This window comes from Euprymna scolopes, chromosome 28, assembly GCF_053919585.1.
Source record: "Euprymna scolopes isolate OS-2025 chromosome 28, ASM5391958v1, whole genome shotgun sequence".
In the NCBI taxonomy this organism is placed as follows: domain Eukaryota; kingdom Metazoa; phylum Mollusca; class Cephalopoda; order Sepiida; family Sepiolidae; genus Euprymna; species Euprymna scolopes.
Window position 1 is genome coordinate 100,145,530 of NC_136509.1, and position 21,915 is coordinate 100,167,444.

The window sequence follows — 21,915 nt, forward strand, 5'->3', positions numbered from 1 at the left end:
AAAATTTGCAAATAGATTTGTGTTATCGCAACAGCCGCCCACCATTGATTTCTCGCTGGCAGCGGTCATTGGTCTCCAATGGAATTTGAGCGGCAATAAGCCTCCTCAATCCCAGTTCTCTTGGCACTTGTCCAGCGAAGATCTGGTCAGCGCTCTCTCCTCGATCCTTCCATCCTCCTTGACCTTTCTCGATTATTTGGCATCACTCTTTTTTCGAGGGCGGTGATGAGGGGATAGAGGACAGGATATACAACTTGTAGATATGCAGCTTCAATGTTGCGCTTCTTCATGTTTTGCCTCTGTTGCAATTTGGCTGGCCCGCGCACGTGGCTTATGTGTTTCCGAACCCAAGGGTTTTCCTTAATATTTCAGTTTTTTTTTCATTATCGTTATTTTCAGCTGTTTTTTTTTATCATTATAACTTTGCAGCCATTCCCCTGATTCCAATTTCTCCCATTCTTTTTTTCAAAATTTTCAGAATTGTTCCAAGTGCTCGTACTATTATAGGTATTATCTTGATTTTCTTTAGTGTCCATATCCTTTCAGCTCTCTGTCTAGCTCTGTGTATTTGCTCCGTTTCTCCTTTTCTTTGAAATTCACCCTGTGGTTAGCTGGGACAGCAAAGTCTACGATTTGCTTTGAAGTAGTTGGTTCTGATTGCGTTTTTTTGTGCAGCTGTTATTAGGGATTCAGATTCTCTGTTTAGGTATCTTTTTCATAGTCCCATTTTTTGTCATCCTTACGAATCTTTCGTGCAGCTGTTTTTCTCTGTTTATTTTTACAGTGTCTCGCGCTACATTGATTAGCCTTCCTTTGTTCTGCATTTTTCTAATTCTTTTTTGTGCCATACATATAGTTTTCTTTATTAATTAGCCCTCTTCCCCGCCTTTCCTTTTCACGTAGTATCATCCTTTGTATGGTCATATGTTTTTCTGGTCTTCTATTAGAAATGCCTCAGTTTTTTCTTTGGTCCAATTATAAACGATCTTTTATAAAATTTTGCGATAAAATTTTCTTTCTAGTTTTCTTATTCTTCTGAGCTATTGCTTTCTAATTTTCTTTTTTCATTTGTGTTGCTTTGATGATGTGTGCTTCCAGAACTCCCAAATATTTGCAGTTGCCATGTTTGCCTGGTGTCCTCATCTCCGCTGCCTCCAGTTTTCTCCTTCTGTGTGCACTTTTCCATTCCAAATACCATTCGGTTGTTATTATTATTCTTCTTATTATTATTCTTATTATTATTATTATTATTATTATTATTATTATTATTATTATTATTGCTGCAAGACTTCGTTCTTTGGGAGCTTTAATCTAAAGAAGCTAGGCATAAAAATGGTTATTTTCACGTTTCTTCCTCGTGCATTAATTTCCCTTTGTAGTTTTGTCGGCGGTTTATCATTGGTTTATGTTATGCAACTTTAAAGACGAATTCTATGAATTTATCCCCCTCTCTCTTTCACACACACACACACACACGCACGCACATACACACACATACACACACATACACAAACGCACACACACTTACACACACACATACACACATACACACACATACACACACATACACATACACACACATACACACACATACACATACACGCACATACACACACACAAACACACACGCACGCACGCATATATATAACGTGTACATGTGGCTTGTTTTTAAAGACGAATTCTATGAATTTACTCCCTCTCTTTCAAACACAACACACACACACACACACATATATATATATATATATATATATATATCCATTCATATATATATATATATCCATTCATATATATATATATATCCATTCATATATATATATATATCCATTCATATATATATATATATATATATATATATATATATATATATATATATATATACCGTATGTGTGTGGTTTGTTTTTATAATAGTTTTCTGCTTCATTGTGGGATTACGTGGGATTGTTCATGTTTATTTTATGGATTAATAATATCAAATATTGTTTTAAATCCGTTTTAGAACTGCTGCTTAAAGAATTTGACTCTCTTTGCATGTTTCTGTTCACACACATGTATTTCTTCTACATCTCCCATGTATATATATATATATATATATATATATATATATATATATATATATATACATGGGATATATATATATATATATATATACATATATATATATATATATATATATATATATATGAATTTAGGAAAACTCGTCCCCGGAAAACTCGACCCCGGAAAATTCGTCCCCTTTTGCTAGGTAGGAAGACTGGTCCCTTATTAAATAAATATAGATTGAACACACATTCTATGACCGTTCTTGAAGAGGATATTGTCTTTAAAGAGAATTTAAAAAAATATTTTTACTTGTTGTTGTTTCAAAAAAAATTAAATTAATTTTTCTAAGTTTTAGTTTTCTACCTAGCTTTGAAAGTTTTTGGTCTTTCAACTTTCAAGAGTTTATTTAGTTAAAAAAAAAGTAATGTCGAGTGTTACTTATGAACAAAAAAATGTCCGATATAAGAGGATCACCTATTAGGAGGATAATTGCTCCAAAATAGAAAACTATAGAAATATTAAGGTAGATATAGTTTTAAAACGAGCCCCCCCCACACCAAAGAAAATAAATTTGTATATTTTTTGGTAATAATGCACATCCAATAATATTTTAAAAAATATTTTTACATGTTTATTGTTTTAAAAAAATTAAATCGCTTTTTCTAAGTTTTCGTTTTCTAGCTATGTTCGTAAGTTTTTGGTGTTTAAACTTATTTTAAAGAGTTTATTTAATTAAAAAGAAATAATAAGTAATGTCGCACTCGACATTACTTAGTAAATAATTTTTAACAAAAAATATCCGAAAATTAAAGAAAATACTGAGGTAGCTACAGTTTTAAAACGAACCTCCCCCACCTCCAAAAGAAAATAAATTTGTATATTTTTAAGTACTGCACAAGTGCCGCCGAAATGACATTTAAACGATACCCCCTCCCGATGTTAAGAATGGCTTTCGAAATAATAACGTTATTATTTCAGCGCGGTACCAAAATTACATAAGACCGTGTTTTCTTTTTTGTTTTGTAATAACACAAGAATTATTTAAACTGAATAAATTTTTCTAAATAAAATAATTAATTTCTTTGATAATATGTGTTTTCTTTCTTTATTTTTGTTTCGTAATGACACAAATTGTTAAAACTAGAGTATTCTTTTAAATAAATATTTGGTTTCGTTTTTCGTATCTTAACTCCGTGATCAAGTTTATTTTTTTAAGCAAGAGTTAAAAAATAATTTTAAAAAATATTATGGGGTGCATAGTCTCTTTTAAAAACAATATCTCCTTCAAGAACGGTAATAAGATGTGTTTTCAATCGATATTTATTCAATAAGAGGCCAGTTTTCCTACCATGTAAAAAGGGGGGAGTTTTTTAGGTACGAGTTTTCCGGGTACAGGTTTTCTGGAGACGAGTTTTCCCGGGACGAGTTTTCCGGGCACCATATATATATATATATATATATATATATATATATATATATATATATATATATATCAGAGAGGCGGTAGCACTCTCTATATAGGGATGGCCCGTACACGCCTATATACGCCTACAAAACAAAACTATCCAAATCTCAACTAAAATCAACTTATAAGTTTCAAAAAGCACATATTCTTACAGAGAAGTGTCTTACGAATCCAGCGAGTGTCAGAACGTCGGTTAAAATGTCAAAAGAGAGCAAAAAAAAAAGGGTACAAAAATGGCTAATTGTTCTTCTTTCTTCTTTCTTCTTTCTTCTTCTTTCTTCTTTCTTTTGAGACGATGTATCTCGGTGTACGAACGGTCTCTGACAACAGTTCAAGCATCAATCGACTGCTCTTTACACGGAGAAGTGCAGTGATCCATCTCTTTTTAGCTAACTTCATAATTAAATAAGATTACGTGTAATAACAAGTTTTAAACACTATATACCCAATGTAGACAGACCACTTCGAACACGGAACTTCTCTCAAAAGTGACAGCTCCAAATAATACACCGGATGCTCACAGACGTTCCAGTTTGCCAGTGGCCTATATTTCTTGGACGCTGAATATTTGAGGTGAACGTTAAGGTTTTTTCTTTAAACAGTAACCCACCAGCGTTAATGAAACCACGAAATCTTTATCTCAGTTGATCAAAATTGTTATAAGAGTAACCTATCAGCAAGTACGACGTCAAAAAACAATATTATAAAAACAAATAATTCTTCAGATTTTGGACTGTAAAATATGTACAAAATGTCAATGCTGTGACCAGGATTCGAACCTAAGTTAGCACGGCCACAACGTGGGGTCCTAACCTCTAGATGATCACGGCTAACACTGACGTCTGTCGCTCTTGGCAGAAAGACACATGACTACTGTCAAACTATTGAAAAATAAGGAGGAAACTTGAAATTCTCACGCATGCGCAAAAATACACTATAGCAACCATTGTTAAATGTATCTGAATCTCTTCGCTCGCTAAGAAAAGTAGATCAGACCAGTTCTTCTAAGAACTCACCAAACGCCAAAGGAAATAAGTTAAATTAACCGCAAAAGAAACTGCAAGAAAGTCAAGAAAAATTTAATAGTGAAGGTATGAACATTTTAGAACTTTATAATATTCTAACTGTTTTATCAGAGAGGCGGTAGCACTCTCTATGTAATATAGAACCGATGGAGGACCAAGAGGCAACTCCTAAGGCCCAAAACCCAAAGACCTAAAACCCAGCAGGAAGCGACCTGCTACTAATGGAGGCGGCAATGAGCCGCCTCCTAAAAAAGACAATACTATCATGAATGTAAGTTTAAAAATAAGACTGTAAGTAAAAATACTAAGTAACAAGAATAAAAAAGCATTGGAAATGCAAAAGGATATAGGGATGGTATGCCAAAAAGTATACAAACAAGATAGCTATGAATGGCTAGGCACATGGAAATAGAATTGCATCCAAAGTATAGCCCTATAGCTTTTTACAACTGTAATGATGGCACGGAATGAAGATTGGAGAAAAGCTATAGGGCTATACTTTGGATGCAATTCTATTTCCATGTGCCTAGCCATTCATAGGTATCTTGTTTGTATACTTTTTGGCATACCATCCCTATAACCATTTTGCATTTCCAATGCTTTTTTATTCTTGTATATATAATGACGAAAGATATCTTATAATTAAAACCTATCAAAATAATAAACAGTTCAATATAGTAGATAGAGCAATTAATTTCCTCCATTTTAGACTCTTTGTTGTGGCGGAACCATCTGCTTAACTTACAAATCAATACACAAAAAATACCAGAAGACAAGGCCGTGTGACGGGAGTCGATATCCGGTTGACCAGCCAAGGTTGTTTGTTAACTAGACGAACAACCCCCACCTTTTATATGTTCTTGTATATACCTTTTGTTTCTCTATTCAAGTGTCCTGTTTTCTTTGTAACCCGCTAATTCGAGGTAGGCACGAAGGAAACCGAGTTTAAACACCCCAGTGTTCGTACAATACTTTTAAAGGCCTTTTTTTTATCCAACTTGTTTGGAGTCCTGGTGGTGGGATCTTGGTTTGTCTTGGTATGATTCTACCTACACAATCACATAATCAGTTTAGGGTTGACTTTGTGGACATGCCTAGTAACCCCTTCTATCTCTATTGGATATTTGTTTTTCCAGCATGTTTGGAGTGCAATAGATTGAATGCTGATGGTGAGATTGTTTTTAAGTTTGGTTTGTCTTAAAGAGATTCTAGCTTTCTCTCCCTTTTATGGTATCATGCCTTCTACTAATTATCACAAAATCAACTTACTATTTCTTATATACCATCAGAGGTTTCAGGACGAATTTTCCTGGTGTTCAGTCTTTTCCTTTTTGCAAATCTCTTCACAGCCTTTTGTGAGTCTAATCTATATTCTGTTGATAGCAACGATTATATGTTGATGGATTTTTGCATTTTACACCCTTCTACTCATTTACGTTGCCTTCAAAAAATCTTCCCGTTTCACAAGGATCTTCCTATTTCACACGTCTTTACTCTTTGAATTTCATGGATGTTTTATTTGTCTTAGATTATCTTTGCTACATTCTACTTCCTATTTATTCAGTTGTTGATAATGCTTTGCAGCTTCATCTATCAAGTTCCATCTTTTGTTTTTAATGTTCATCATTATGTCTGGCTCCTTCACTCTAACCACACAAATCTAGCTAAAGAAATCTGTTTTAACATCTCTCTCTATCCTTCTCTCTCTATCTTTCTCTCTCTCTTTCTTTCTCTCTCTCTCTTTCTCTCTCTCTCTTTCTCTTTCTCTCTCTTTCTTTATCTCTTTCTCTATCTCTTTCTCTTTCTCTCTCTTTCTCTCTCTTTCTTTCTCTCTTTCTTTCTCTCTCTCTTTCTCTCTCTTTCTCTTTCTCTCTCTCTCTTTCTCTCTCTTTCTCTCTCTTTCTCTTTCTCTCTCTTTCTCTCTCTCTCGTCCCTCTCTTTCTCTCTCTCTCTTTCTCCCTCTCTTTCTCTCTCTCTTTCTTTTTCTCTCTCCCCCCTCTCTCTCTCTCTCATGACTGGTCTCATATTCCTACACGCTTTCTTGATAATGACCATCATCAAGCATCCATACTTGATTTTGTTTTCTTCCTGAATCATGTTCTGTTTCGTCTTCTCTTCTATTGATTTCTTCCGATCATGCTGATTGATTTTCCGTGAAGTCTTCTATTGATCTTCCCTTCCATAAGAAAAAAAAATTAACTACCGGTGGGCTGATTGGAATGGGCTTCGCTGCTTCCTATCTGACGTTCCATGGGATCTTATCTTTGGTATGTCTTTGAATGATACTGCAAAGGATTTTACTGACTGGCTTCTTGTTGGAATTGACTTGAAACCTCCATTTCCCCTTCTCCTTCCTAGTTTTTACCTTCTCTACACATGTTTTTTATAATGACCATCATCAACCATCCTTACTTCATCTTTTTCTCACTTCTGTTTCCTCTTCTCCTCCATTGAGTTCTTCTGATCATATTGTTGTTGATGTTGAGATTGATTTTTCTGTAAATTCTTCAATTGATCTATGGTTAAAGAACTGATTGTCATGAGCATGTGACGTTCCATGTTGTCCTACCTTTTGTCACATCTCCGAATGATGCTGCACAAGAGGTTGATGACTGGTTTCTTGTTGGAATCGACACTTTCATTCCTCTCGGACTATTATTCTCATCTTTATTAGTTGTTGTTTTTCATCTTTTATTGGTTTGTTTATTCACAACGTTTCGCCCAACTATTCCTCTGGCCTTCGTCAGGTGGTAACCACGACGGATAGGAACTTTGAATCTCCTAACTGCATCCTCAGCAATCACTGCCATCCGTAGTTGTTGTCGTCTCACCACCTTTTGGCCAAGTAAACCTCTGACCGCTATCTTCAGACAATGCTCATCTGGAACTGTAGAGATTCAACGTCTCTATCAACTGCGCCACCGGCCCCGAAGGGCGATCAATAAAAATAAATTAATATATATAATGCTCATCTCAAAAAATGAATTCCAATTAAGGAATAATATATATACTTTCATTCCTCATCATCAGATTCAAACTATGGTAACCATTCATTACTTCAATCAGTATCAATTAGGATGGTTCTGAGGCTTTTGGACAATCCTGCAGAAAAGCTAGCAGTGTTTGTAAAAGAGCAATTTCTTTAGATTAAGATTATTTACTCCCAAAGGAGTCGTTACTCTATCTCATCTCGAAAAGTCAGCTCTCGTGATTGTTGGAGAATCTATCGTAGTGTGGTTAATAAAGGCAACTCTGCGATTCCCCCTTCTTCCTCTTTTCAGTTTATTTCTCTTCTATTTGTGCTTCTGCCATTATCCATCGTAATCATTATTTCAATCAATATTATCAAGATAATCCGAAGGCTTCTAGACAATTCTACAGAGGAGCGAGGAGTGCCTGCAAGAGAGTAATTTTCGAGGTTAAGTCTAACTTTTCTCAAAAGATTCGTAATTCTATCTCATCTCAAAAGATTAACTCTCATATTTTTTTAAGAATCTCTAATAGTGTTATTAGCAGAGGTAAGTCTGCTATTCCCCCTCTTCTTAATTGTCTTCAGTTTATTCCATCTTCTAATGATGAGGTTGATCTTTTTGATCGTCTTTTTGCTGACAATTCTTCTATCAATGATTCTGGTACTGTTCTTTCTGATTTTCCGTTGAAAACTGATGTCTCTTGAATCCTGTAATCACATCAAAGGGGGTTGCTAGGGTTCTTTCTGATCTTGGCCCTTCGATTCCTGTTGTCGTTCACAAGCGTTATGTTCCTGAACTTTCGTTCGATTCTTTCAAAATGATTCTATCTCTGTTTATCAAAATCATGTTTCCCTTTTTGTTGAAAAACGTTCTCTGTTGTCCTTATCTTTAAAAATGCTGGTGATCGATCTATCAGTATCGAAATTAATAAGTAGCGTGCTCTTAGTCTCTTCTCTGTTATTACCAAACTTTAGTCAACGCAAGCTTATTGATTTCTGAAAAATCTGGACCTCTTTAGTGATGTTCAGTTTGGCCATCATGGTTTTCGTTCATCTGCTGATCTTTTAACTGTTGTAGCTGTGCGGATCTGTTGGGTTATGGCTTCAGGAGAAGGTAGGGCCATTGCAATCGATATTTCAAAGGCGTTCGACAAAGTGTGACCATTCTGTTCTTCTATATAAACTTCGAGATTATGGTATTGGTGTTAATGTTCTTGAAATCATTAGGTCTTTAATTTCTGATCAAAGCTTACGAGTAACTCTGGATGGTGTCTCTTCATTCTCTTCTTATACCAATGCTGGTGTTCTTCAGGGCGATATTATAGGCCCGAAGGTGCAGTTGATAGAGACGTTGAATCTCTACGGTTCCAGATGAGCATTGTCTGAAGATAGCGGTTTCAATCCTACCCAAAGACGGCCAGAGCCTTACTTAGCCAAAACGTGGTGAGACGACAACAACTACGGATGGCAGTGATTGCTGAGAATGCAGATAGGAGATTGAAAGTTCCTATCCGTCGCGGTTACCACCTGACGAAGGCCGGAGGAATAGTTGGGCGAAACGTTGTGAAACAACAACCAATAAAGATGAGAATAATAGTCCTCAATAAAATAAATTAATATAAAATATTGTTACTAGTACGAAACTTTATTAACGAACTAGCCTGGGTGCCCGGCGTTGTTCGGGTATTTGGACGTGTGTGTTGAGCAAAAAAAAAGTGGTAGTAGGAAGGCAGGCTCGAACCCTTTCCGCAAAGGAAGAAAAGAACGTGAAAAAAGTAACGCCTTTGTTGTTGCGTCCATTGCGAAACCGGAAGTGGCGAAGGTTTAAATTAAGGCCAGTCAATCGAAAAGAGGAGATGCTTTTCGAAAATATCGGCGAAAAAAGTAACCCCTCCCTGTAGAAATGTGCCAAGTTGAGAGGGAAAGAATTAATGTTTTTAGCCAATATTTCGATATTTGTCGTCCGAAGGGTCGAGCTTCAAAACGATACCGATCTCGTGAAAATCCATCCCTCTGTCGAAAGTTTTAGGCAGACATACAAGCATACATACAAGCATACATACATATATTTAAGCAGACAGATGAGATTTATATTATAGAAGATGAAAAAATTCCCACAAGACTGGCTGCTGTTATATACGTGACTATATTGTCGCAATTCTATATCCTGAACAATTGCTCCCAATCAAAACTAGTTATGAATCCTTTAAAACATAATGCAACATTTCCTACTATAACGTGTGAATATTATAGTACATTATTTTCAAAGCATCTAATTTTATCGTATTTAATCTTTGTATTAGACTATAAAGTTTGAGAAGAGATATGACTTTTTTTTTAGCACAACACAAAGCAATGTTAATCAATTTCTACTTCTAGACATGTTCACGTGTAAACGGCTCTTATTTTCTTCATTCGTTTTCCGTATTAGTAATGTACAAAGTTATGTCCTCATGAAAAATGTATCACATTTTGCACCTAAACAAAAATAATACAAATATCTCTTCTTTGGTCTCTAATTTAAATTTATTCTAAGATTCTAATGGAATTTGGAAATCTGAAGAAATTTAAATAAGTGTTTCAACCTACTAATTGTTATTGCAATAAACCAAATGTTGTTGCAATAAACTAAAATAAATCCAACTATTCCCAAACAGGTAGGAGTGGAGAGTTTATAAATCAATAAATGAAAAAAAAATGAAAATCCATCAAAGAAAGCGAAAAACGAAACATTTCTCCAAATAAATTAGCTTCTTGAAATCACAGGATGATAGTAGTAAAAATATACTTTGGTCTCAAATTAAAATTCATTCAAAGACTCTACGAAAAGGAAGATTCATAAACTAAAAAATGAATTTAACTTTCCAATAAAATTAATGACTCTTCATTAAATTGCAATAAATGTATTGCAATCTTTATGATGGAGTGCGTTGGAAATTGTTGGAATTGTGCTTGGTAATTTGCAGATGTGAGTTGGTTATAATTTATGCACATTTTATTTGGGATTAATTATCTCAAATAAAAAAAGAAAACTTTCAAGTGAACGAATGAAAGAATTGTCATAAACTGGAAATAATTTACATCACATTTACTTCTGAACAGACTTAACTAAAAGAACAAATTTCAGAGCAACTGTTTTTGAAAACTTACACCGGAAATTGATTAAGTATCTCTTTGTTAGTTTGTCATTACCCATTATCCAAAACATTGTTCTCAAAACAAATCGTTGCCTTTACTGTTCAATTTTATTTCTAACATTATCTGCTTGTTTGTTAATCTTAATATAAGAAGATATTTTTTTAGAAGTTCAAATTAATTTGGTAAAAGTTGATCGAAATTGGTGCCAGTATAAAGAATTCAAAGAGTTTTGTCATTTATACATTACCTCCTCTAAAAAATGTAGTATATACTTTCTATTAGTGATGGGAAGATTCCAATATTTTTTCCCAATTTTGATAAACTTACTGATTCCGTCCTAAATTCCCAATTCCGATACAATTATAAATTCTGATTCTTTATAAATCTCTAAATCTCATCTTAATTTTATAGAAGCGCCAAAAGAACTTTCAAGTTAATGAAGGAACTCTCATATACAGGAGGGAAATATTTTACCTCATCTCCACTGCTAAACAGACTTACTTAACCAAATGAACGCTGCGAGGAAGGTGGGCTCTCTCTACCGTGCTAGAAAACTTCTAACATCCGAAAGTATCCTGTACCTCTATAAGGCCACTATTCGCCCATGTATGGAGTATTGCTGTCATATTTGGGCTGGTGCATCGGCTACTAGTCTCTCACTCCTTGACAGGGTTCAAAAGAGAGTCGCAAATCTGATAGGCCCTAAACTGGGATCTAAGCTTCAGCCACTGTCCCATCGTCGAAACGTTGCATCCCTCTGCCTGTTCTACAAGTATCATAATGGCGAATGCTCTGAAGAACTGCAAGCACTTGTGCCCCCACGACGTGAACACCCTCGACAGACCCGACAAGCAGCAAAATCCCACCTCCACACCGTAGAGATCCCTAGATGTAAAAGATCTTTCTACTACAGTAGTTTCTTCCCCAGAACTGCTAGACTTTGGAATTCCATTCCAGGTCACTGCTTCCCCAACTGTACTGACATGCATAAGTTCAAGTGCAACGTGAACCAACATCTCGCTGCCCTAATCCCTACATAGTACTCCAGTAGATATTTCCCCTGATAGTAGCCCCCTACACCAAAGTGGCAATGTGCCTTGTTTGGGGTGAAAATGTAATTAACAAAAAAAAAAAAAAAAAAAAAGGAACATCTTCCAGAACAACCGTTTTGGGAAACCCATACGGAACTGATTAAGTACATCTTTGTTGGTTTGTCATTATCCTTTATCCAAAAGATGATTGTTCTCAAAATCGTTGCCTTTACTGTGCAAGTCAGAGAGTAACCTTTAATAATTTCTAACATTTTCTCTCTATCTGTTTTTTTTTTTCACATCCTATCCTCCATTCCTCCCTAAAACCTTTTGGGTACTTGTACAGTTTAATCAAGACCTTAAAAAATGAAAATATCGAAAAAAAGGTTATATTGTACGAATCCGTTTTGGACTGAAGATCTCCGAAAAAAAAATTTCGTTTAATTTGATCGAGTGATTTTTTTTTTTTTTTTTTTTACAGCGGAAAAACACGTTTTTATGAGATCGCGTTGAAATCAGCGATTATGGAAATTTTTAACACGCCACGGGGAGATAACTCAATGTAAAGCGCTGTCACCCCCTCCCCATCTTTATTAATAGTTTTTCTTCCTAAAAATTGAACCTTTTGCTCGGTATCATAACAAATTGTTTTTGTAAAAAAAAAAAAAAAATACTTGCTGAAATTAAGTAAAAATTTTTTTCGGAGAACTTCATTCCATAACGGATACGTACAATATAACCTTTTTTCGATATTTTTATTTCTTAATGTCTTGATTGAACTGTACAAGTACCTCTTTTTGTAAATCATCCGTAATGCTGAGCTCATCCTGACTAATATTGTTTTTGTTAATCCAATAAAATACTTATCAATAAGAAACTGAATGTAAATAGTTTGTTCCATTCCATTAACGGCATAAGCACGTTGATACACAAACGTTCTCATTGGATCAGCGATGGTTGTATCTTGTCTTTAATACTGTTCCAAATATTCTAACAATTAATACTATTACGGTAGGTTTTTGTTTCATGTCCAATATACTTTCGATTTATTGCGTAAATTCCAAATATCTACTTAATTTATCTGCACTTTTGAATGCCATCTTATGACTGCAACGACGGAACAATCACATTGACACACTAGTTCTCGTTAGATCACGAAGTTACGCAAGTTTGGTCACTAGTAGGTAAGTGGCCATTTAGGAATACCAGGCGCTGTATGCATCACGTTGGCACCTCTCTGTCAGAATTACAAAACTTAATTTCGCCATCTCCACTGACCGGGATCACATGTAACTAGTTTGATTTGATATTTTTAGAAACTTCCTCCTCTAGAAGAAGCCTATTCAGGTAAATGACGTTTGGTTTTATGTTTTGTTTTTCATTTTTTTAGGCTAATCTACAAAAATAAATATTACAAAAAAAATGTATCCATATTCTACCCAATGCAATGTTGAAAAAGAGTATATCAGCTTTGTGAGCGTGTCTTGTGTAGTTTCGACCTCCCCCCTTTAACTAATTTTGTTGTTAATCTAAAGTATACGGCATACGCACGTTGGCGGTTTCTATTTGACCAATGATGGTTCTGAGGTTTATCGATAATCTTATAGAAGAGCTAGCTGTTTGCAAGAGATCAATCTCTGAAGTTTAGCTTAGATATTTTCGTGACTCTTTCTTTGGGGGGGCAGTGTCAAATTCTCTTCCATTTTATGATATTGTGGTTTTTCTTCGTGTCAAATGTTTCTTTGGATTTCCCTGACAATCTCCAGGTGTTTGCTTAATTTTTCTTACTTTTTGAGTTTCACATTATCAAATTGCATAATCTTATTGACACACCGGTTTTCATTAGATCACTGAAGTTAAGCAACGTTGAGCCTGATCAGTACTAGATGGGTGACCAAACGCTGTATGTAGAAGTACGTTGACACCTCCATGCAAGAATTGCAATTTATATCACAAATTGTAAAACAAATGAAAAGAAACTTCAAATATACAAAGTTTAATTAGAAATCTAAAATTTCAGTTAAAATAAAACGATAATGAAAAAAACACTAATGTTATATTTTATTAAAGAGATGTGATAAAATTTCAGAAAACAATAAGTTCTATTTTTCCTAGATTTTTAATGTATTTATGCAGTATTTTCAAGGAAAACAGTATATTTATGTAGTAATTTGGAAGACAGTTGAGTCGCTATTGAAATATTCCGGAAATGACATCATTTTTCTTCAAATTATGGTGGGGATGAGGAGAAAAAAAAACACACAGTAAGGCTGGATTTTTTAATTGTTTGCGGAGAGGGAGTCCTCCTTAATTTTAGTTTGATGGTTTCATTAGAGATTACTAAACTATTTGGTAAGTTATATACAAAAGTCAGTCGAAATTACTCAATATCCTGAATATAGAGCGGACATATTAACTTCTCCTTCAACCACTTGCTTTTCATAATTATTAATATAAAATTTTTCCTTTTCCACTCCAAACCCTCTCAAATCGATCCATTACGTGCCATTGCTTATGCTAATTGTTTTTAAAAATATTTTCTCTTGTGCTTTTGCACCGGATTTTCGTGATGTTGATTCGGGCTTGACCAGCAGCAGACATAAACTGCTGGAATATGCCGAGCGCCGATCAAATTCAAAAACGCCAAGAAAAAATAAAATAACATTTATCTGACATCAATTACAATGAAAACAAAAGGAAAATAATAAAATAAATATAACAACTTAACGTAAGTTTTATGAATTTATTTTATTTTTTGTTTTTGTTTTAAATAAATAGAATTAAAAAAAAAATTTAGGTTGTGGGTTGGACTGATTAAATTTGTTCGTGATTATAAACTATTCTTTTTTCCTTCCAATTTATCAAAAATTGTCTGCTTCGAGTTTTATTGGATAAAAACGTTTGTTAACACCTTTTTATATAAAGTGATCAACGCTCCATATATTCTGCCATTTATAGAAATCCAGTGCATAAAGTGCAGAAGTAGTCTTTTCATCCTTAAAATATGAATCACAAACTTTTAAAATATTCATCACATTGTAGTAAACCTTATACATTTGAATCAGGCTTTTTAAAGGGGTTTGTTTTGATTTCAGAGTATAGTATTGTTAAATGAACAAATTTCATCTAAAACAAAAAAAAAACGTAGCGTTTAAAAGAATTGAGCTCTTTGCTCTTTGTTATCGTCCTTGGTCTGGATTGGGCAGCCGATAATGGGGAAACATTTCAATCGATGTCTGCTCAGCGCCAGACTATTAAATAAATCCTCATTTCAGTGTAACTACTTTTCAGTTATTATTCTTAATTCACAATTATTTCTGTATAATCTGGATTACTGTTTTCACTGTGAGCGTTATTCGATGAGAAACTATCCGCTCTTATGGGATGAAGTAAAAATTATAGACAGAAAGAAAGATCGCGGACAGTAAGATAACTCCAAGATATAGCGCATGCGACGATTTCCTATTAAGCTGACATAGTCTAGAATTATAAACAATGTAACGTTACGCGTTATCATGTAGACTGGGTCGCAAGAAAATGGGAAAAGGGAGAGGAAAGGAATTCAACTTTCTGTTTCAGTTTTAAACAAAAGACCTTTATTACTTCTCTGGTCGCACGTGCTCTTTTGTCTCTGCTGTGACGTCACTTTGCGCACCTAGGCATTTAGGTAAAAATGCACTTTCGTAAATATTTGAATTAATTCAAAACGTATCGCAAAAACAAAACCAAATATCATCTAAATAAATCGCGATACATCCAGACAGTCAAGCGAGACGGACGCGCAGGTGAAGGGGTTAGGCTCATTACCGCAGGGTCCCGATTTCGAATCTCGCTAGATTCGGCCACTCTGATGAGTCGTAGACGACGAAACACGTGAGTGGATAATTATATTTTTAAAACAATATGTATGTCGCGCCCCATGTCGGGGTACCAAGTTGGTTAAAGGGAAAATTATTTTCAACTCGCATTTAGGTAAAAATGCACTTTCGTAAATATTTGAATTAATTTAAAACGTATCGCAAAAACAAAAACAAATAACATATATATATATATATATATATATATATATATATATATATATATAGGGTGACCCCAAAAAACGGGACCAACTCTAAATAGTCCCCTTTTCTTAGTGTTTTCTTCGAATGAAATGACACTTTGGTCATAACTAGTTTATTATATTCAAAACATCACATCAAAACACTAGGGTCTTTGGCCTTTTTTACTCCGTTCTACAGCATATGTTCTAGATGGCCTCCATTTAGCTTTTGTTTTTTTGGGGGGGGGTCACCGTATATATATATATATATATATATATATATATATATATATATATATATATATATATATATATAGGAAGTGCCCTAAATAAATTTCCAGACTTTTTCGTATGGGAACTTTCGAAGTAATCTCCTCCAGCTGTAATGCTCTTGTTCTACCGTTCCAAAAAATTCTGGAAGGCCCCATGAAAGTCATCTTGTATGGACGTGTAAATGACTTTCATCACAATCTCTTTTATCTCTTCAATTGTCTCATAACGATAACCTCCGAGGTTTTCCTTGAGCTTAGGGAATAAGCAAAAGTCACAGGAGCAAGGTCTGGAATATAAAATAGGTGAGTAACTTTATGCCAATCTGGGTCAAATAATCTGTGACACGGATGGAGTTGTAGACTGATGGAAATGCCACTAACTTGATCTGAAGAGCGCCAGAGATTTTCAGCAGAATCTCTTCCTGAACTCTCTTAAAACCCCAACATAGTATTTCTTCCACATCTTTAGTTCATCACGAATAATTGTGTGTGTACAGTTCCCACACTGACATCAAAACTGTGCACTTGTGTCTCTAAACACATGATGATCCTTATCCATGAAATTCTTTATTTGGCCAATCAACTCTGGTTTTCTGATTTTCTTTCTCCTACCACACCTTTTATAATTCATCGCAGACACCCTGCCTACTTTGAATCTTTTATGCCACTCAAAAGTAAAGTTCGATTAGTGCAAGATGGTTCAAAATCAGTCTAAAGCATCCCATACGTTTCTGTGTTTCCCAAGTTAAAACATAATTTTATTCCATATAGTTCTTCTAAAGTGTTCTTACGTCCAGATTGTCATTTTTGAAATTCAATAGATGTGACAATCAGACTTTTAGTAGATTGTATTCCAGTTCCTGCTGTAGCTGTTCATTTGAACTTAAAATCATAAAAATTGGTCATTCATCTTATAAGATGAATAATAATAACATACTTATTATTCAAGAGTCTACAACAATTTTACATGTGTATCCAAAAAAGTCCGGAAACTTATTTAACGCTCCTAGTATATATATATATATATATATATATATATATATATATATATATATATATATATATATATATATAGGTATGGACAAAAATGGCTGAAAAAAGCAGACCCCTTTTTTAGTCTACATCTGAATGTGGTACATTTAGAAGAATAACAACCAAAACCAAAGTTTTTCTTAAAGGAGGGAAAAAGTACATTTACGCGTTAAAACAATAACGGTGAAAAATGTTGAAAAAAAAAAAAAAAGACACAAATATTGGTTCGAATTTCAAGTCCAAATAAATAAACTTTAAAAATCTCTGGAAAAATAATTATCAATTTTCTCAAACTATTTTAACGATAATTAGTAAAATATAATATTAAGATACCGAATTAAAGAAAATGTAGTTTTGCAAACGAAAAATAACATAATGAACAAAAAAAGCGATTTACAGTATAAAAAAAGGTTCTAATGAATATTTATTGCCAGTCGCACAAAGGCGCACCTTTCAGGTAGTACTAAAAAATCTGTTGGTGGCTATTTTTGTATTTAACCCCATATCCCACCCCCTCGGATTGAGTTTTTATCTGCCACATTTTTCTGCAGTAAGATGCAATGACATAGGGTCAACATAATCGTTTCTTTGGTGATTAATATCCCATTATTTTCTCACAATATGAAACTATAAATTATAAGCAAATACAAAGTGAGTCTCCAATATATGACGTCATGTCCGCCCTTTATTATCAACTTCCAGTTCTCACGATATAATATCTTCAGTCAGAGTCGACCGCTTGTCCTCTTGTTTTTCTTCCACAACACCTCATGTATATGCACTAGGTTACATATCAACTAGTCAACATAACCACCTAATGATAATAAGGAGATTAGAAATTGGAGTCTGGATTTACTTTCAGCAGGCTCGTAACTGTCGTTTTTCTTATTTTACCCTCATATTTCCTGAACAATTTTCCTGGCAATAGGCGAAGAAATTGCTGTTTGCTGAGTTGGAATGAATCCGTATAACACATAACTTTGGCTAGTTTTTTTTACCATGAAGTGATATTTTTAGCTCAAGTGGCTTCATGTCTTGTCTTAAGCGATTTTCCTGAAACAAAGTAAAACGTGAGAAGTGACTAGTCTCTACTCTAACTATAGTCCTAACTCACCTGATTTGTTTGTCTTGTCCTTTTTTTTTCTCAAATAAACGCTAATTTATTGAATATTTTGTGACAAGCATACTCGGAAGCGCCCAAGAATGATGTGTCAGTATCTTAGTCGGGCCTACCCACAGCGAAAATGAGTTCGTCCAAAGGCTATAAAAACCGACATCAGTCGATCAGAATGACTGCCGAAGTTGTTCTGGTACTGTATCTTTCGATGAAGTTGTTCGGGATTGTGTGTCATTTTAACGGAGTTATATCGGATTTTGTTGGGTTGTTTCGATAGAGTTGTTGGGTCGTTTCGACGGAGGTGTTCAGGATAATGTCGAGTCGTTTCGACCGAAGTGGTCGGAATCGTGTCGGATCGTTTCGATGGAGGTGTTCGGGGTTTTTTTTTTTTTTTGTATCTCTTTTTCTTCCTGAAGCCACATGAAATCTATTCGTTTTCAGATAAATTTGACAAGACAAAAAATACGCAAAAATAAAGAGATAAAATAATGGGAAAAACGAATGAGTTAAAGGTGGTCTTCTATAATATAAATCTTACCTGCCTGCTTAAATGTATGTATGTATGTATGTATGTATGTATGTATGTATGTATGTATGTATGTATGACAGAGGCGACGTCTTTTCACAAGATCGGTATCGTTTTGAACGTCAACCCTCCAAACGAAAAATATCGAAAAATTGGCTAAAATCATTAATTCCTTCATCCTCAACTACGCACTTTTCTACAGGGAGGGGTTGCTTGTTTCGCCGACATTTTCGACAGTCAACCCCTCTTTTCTATTGACTAGTCTTAATTTCGCCACTTCCGGTTTGGAGATGGGCGCGACGACAAAGACGTCACCTTTTTTTATCAGGTTCTTTTCTGCTTTCGTACTTCGAGCTTGCCTGTTTACTATCACTTTTTTTTTTAGCTCAACACACACACCCAAAACACCCGGGCAACGCCGGACACCTAGGCTAGTGTTTTAAATAAAGAGGAAAATATTTTATTTTACAGTAAATCCCACGAAGGGGGTAAAATTGGTTGTGAATTATTTCGCGCTTTGCGGGCATCCAAGAAGGCCAAGTAATAAAAAATAAATAAAATTCCTGATGAACCGCCCCCTTAAGTAGACACTTTAAATATCCACACTAACATACTGTACTTATAATAACCCTTATCCCTGAGTGGCTTCCGGGCCTTGATAAGTAGTGACCACCTTGTAAAAAAACAAAAAACAACTCTCTCGTTATTTTCATAAAAACAAAAATAAACGCCCATATATATGTTGTCAGGAAGAATTCATCTCGTCGTGCACCTGTTTTACTTCTTACAGTGTAATACTTCAGGAAAGAAGTGCACAGAGAATCCTTTCATTAAACAAGAATTCCGCGCCCTCTCTCAAAGCTGGCTAAATTCGAAAAGCAAACGCGCTAGAATCAATGACGTCGAAATGTTGCAATAAAATGCATCCTATAACGCTGTTTTCTTTTCTGTCTCTCTTCCGTCGTGAATTCACATACTTATTCATTACTAATAGCATTTCAGCAATCGATATTTGTGTCTTCATCTAATTCTAAACATTCGGCGAAACATTATTTATAAAATTTTAACTTTAATGTCTTATCAGAATCCGACATTTTTATTTATTTATTTATTTTTTTTTTTTGGTAAATTAAATAACAAAAAGTCGGAGACAGAGAACCTATGAATAAATAACAGGTGAAGTTTTTTTTTTTTTCATTAAAATTTTGTTTTCCTGATATTTTTTTGCAGAAGAGTTACAAATATGTTGAATTTCTTTTTTTATTTTGTTGCGGTGGATGGATAATACATTAAATACGTTGACTCGATGTGTTGGGTTCGAGTCTTATCATATGTTTACATCTCGTCCAGCCTCCCAAAAGATGTGACTCATATTAAGAATTCTTTTCTAAAATTTTAAATTATAAAAACTTAATAAATGCTAGATCATACTGCAACATAGCACGTGTGATAAAATCAGCGGTGCTAATAATGCACTTACTGATCCGCGTTATTTTTTAAAATCGTATTTCCAAGTTTAATTAAAGTTTTATTATATGTTTTTTTTAATTCAATTGTAAGGTTAAAGTAAAGAATAGGTACAAAACACCCTCGCCTCCCCATGTTAAGAATGGCTTTCTAAATAATAACGTTATGATTTCAGCATGGATCAATAAGTGCACTAGTACCAAATCATCAGCAGTCGTAGGATAGCTGACTAGCGAAAATATTAGCAGTAGCAGCTGTTTTAGCGATATGCAAATTAGCAAGTGTGCGTGAGGTTGCCTGACAAAAGAGAAAAGCAGAAGAAAAAAAAAAACAGCGCGTGGTCGCGTAGGGTAAAGCAAAGTGAGAGCCGAAAAAGTTTGTGTGAATGAGGACGAGAAAGCACTGGTTATGGGCAGCGTAATGTAACAATTTTAACCCCCTTAACATTTATTTTTGGGGACTCAAATCAAATTAAAAAGTGAGATCCATGTCCAAGTAACCTACATTTAAAATTTCAAGTGTTTAGACCCAAAATTGGCGGAAGAGTTTTGTAGAGATTTCAAAGATCAAATTGTTGAACTTTGACCCCTCGACAGCCAAATTTCTGGCTGAAAATAGATTAAAAAGATTTTCCCAGATCCCAATGTACCTTATGTCAAATCTCGATTCTCTAGACCGAAAATTTACAGAGTAATTTGGTAGGGAAATGTTTACACACACATACACACACACACAGACATACATTTTCACTTGTATAGATAGATAGATAGATAGATAGATAGATAGATAGATAGATAGATAGATAGATAGATTAACTCACTATCAATCTCAAACTCAAAATTATTTGCTATTAGTTTACTATTCTTCTAAAATCCAAACTTATTTACTAATAATTCACTATTAATCTCAACCCCAATATTATTTGCTATTTATTTACTATTTATCCAAACGTATTTAATATTACTTCACTATTAATCTCAAACCCAAAACTATTTGCTATTAATTTATTTTTTTCTTAACTCCAAACTTATTTACTTATAATTCATTATTAATCTTCAACCAAAATTATTTGCTACTTATTTATAATTACTCTAAACTCTAAACTCGTTACTCTTTATTCACTATCAATCTCAAACCCAAAATTATTTCCTATTAATTTACTATTACTCTCAACACCAACCTTGTTTCCTATTAGCATTTCTTCCCGGCGTTGTTCGAGCCCTATGTACTATTCATAACTTGCCCTATGTGTGAATATACTTTCATGTTAAATTTCAAATGTTTAGATGAAAATTTGTCTGAGTAATTTCGTGGAGACAGCTGAGGTAATTTTTTTAAAACTTTGATCCAATTTTGACCCCTTAACATTTATTGTTTTGGTTTCAAATCAAAATAAAATGTTTGACCATTGTCTAAGTTACCCACGTTTAAATTTTCAAGTGTTTACACTCAAAATTGGCGGAGGAGTTTGGTAGAAATTGCGAAAGTCAACTCTTTAAGCTTTGACCTTTTGGCAGCCAAATTCTTGCCACCAAACATATTCAAATGCTTGCCGCATGTCTGCATACCCGTTATATACAATTTCAAATGTTTATACCCAAGATTTGCTGAATAGTTTTCTGAACACCGCAAAGGTCAAATGTTTTGAACTTTGGCCCCTTAGTAGCTCAAATTTTCGACTTAAACCGACTGAAAAGCTTGTCCTATCTCTGAATACCAACTATGTAAAATTTCAAATGTCTAGATCCGAAATTTTACATAAAGTTTATTCAGACATAGGGCAAGCTCT